This window comes from Rousettus aegyptiacus, unplaced genomic scaffold (assembly GCF_014176215.1).
Source record: "Rousettus aegyptiacus isolate mRouAeg1 unplaced genomic scaffold, mRouAeg1.p scaffold_m13_p_1, whole genome shotgun sequence".
Lineage (NCBI taxonomy): Eukaryota > Metazoa > Chordata > Mammalia > Chiroptera > Pteropodidae > Rousettus > Rousettus aegyptiacus.
Genome location: NW_023416284.1, coordinates 143,477,823 through 143,479,037, shown reverse-complemented (window position 1 = coordinate 143,479,037; position 1,215 = coordinate 143,477,823). Strand labels below are relative to the sequence as shown.

Below are 1,215 nucleotides of genomic sequence, written 5' to 3'. Positions count from 1 at the left end.
ATGAAGGAGGCCACGATTCAGGCAGAGGAAGTGGCTGCTGAGATTACTAGGAAGCTGGAGAAACAGGAGAAGAAACGGTCGAAGAAGGAAAAAAACAGTTGGCTGCCATTGCTCTTGCATCTCCAGAAAACAGAAGTAGTATGCCAGAGGAGTGTGAGGAGATAAGTGAAAGACTCAAAAAGCAGAAAAAGCAAAAGTTTGAAGAGACTCCTCAGGAGTGTGGAATGGAAGATCCACCAAACCGATGAAAAAGAAATCTTTTTCCAAGGAGGAGCTGATTAGTAGTGATGTAGAAGAAACAGCTGGAAGCAGAAATTTTCCCAAGAGGAAGAAATCTTTCCCCAAAGAAGAACCAGTTAGTGAGCCTGAAGAGGAAGGAAACAGAAGTGTCCCCAAGAAAAACAGGAAATTCTCTTCTAAGGAGGACTGCTCAGCAGTGGACCTGAAGAAGCTGCTGGCAGCAAGAGCAGCAGCTCCAAGAAAAAGAAAAAGCTCCAGAAGCTACCCCAGGGAGATTAGCATGGACAGTGCCCTGGTGGGGCATAGCCACCCACAGTGACATTTCCCAACCCATCCCCTATATCACTTATTGACATTCACAAGTCAATAAGTAAATAAATAAATAACCCTTTTGCCAAAGTGACATACTCTGATCTTTTTCATAGACAAATCTATCAGTCTTATAAATGGTTTACACATTTTGGTTTTTGTTTAAGAAATCCTTCCCAACCCCAAAGTCATGAAGGTGTCCACTTATAATTTCATCAAACGGTTTATAGTTTTAACTTTCATATTTAAGTCTTTATTTCATTTAGAACCTTTTTTTTTTTTTATGTACGGTGTGAGGCAAAGATTCAATTTCATCCCTTTTTTAAAAAAAATAAGAATCACTAGTGATCTCAGCCTATTTTTTAAATATGTATTTATTCATCAGTGATCTGAATGACACCTCTGTTGTTTGCCAAGTATTCATAAATACGTGTATGTATTGCTGAGCTCTCTGTTTTATTCCATTGATCCCTACGCCAATACAAATAATTTTAATGTAACAACTCTGTGATAAGTTTTGATGTTTTGTAGGATGATTCTCTCTTCTACTACACCATTACCTTATCTGAATTCTTTCATTTGAATTAGTTGAAGGAGAATCCGTATCTTTATAATGTTTTTTCCAATAAAATGTTTAGAGTTTCTTTAATGTTTTTCAGTGGTTTA

General features: G+C 37.4%; 1 pseudogene; it reads left to right on the top strand.

Moving 5' to 3' along the window:
* Positions 1-519, top strand: LOC118614887 (annotated as a pseudogene).
* Positions 520-1,215: the final 696 nt, after the last annotated feature.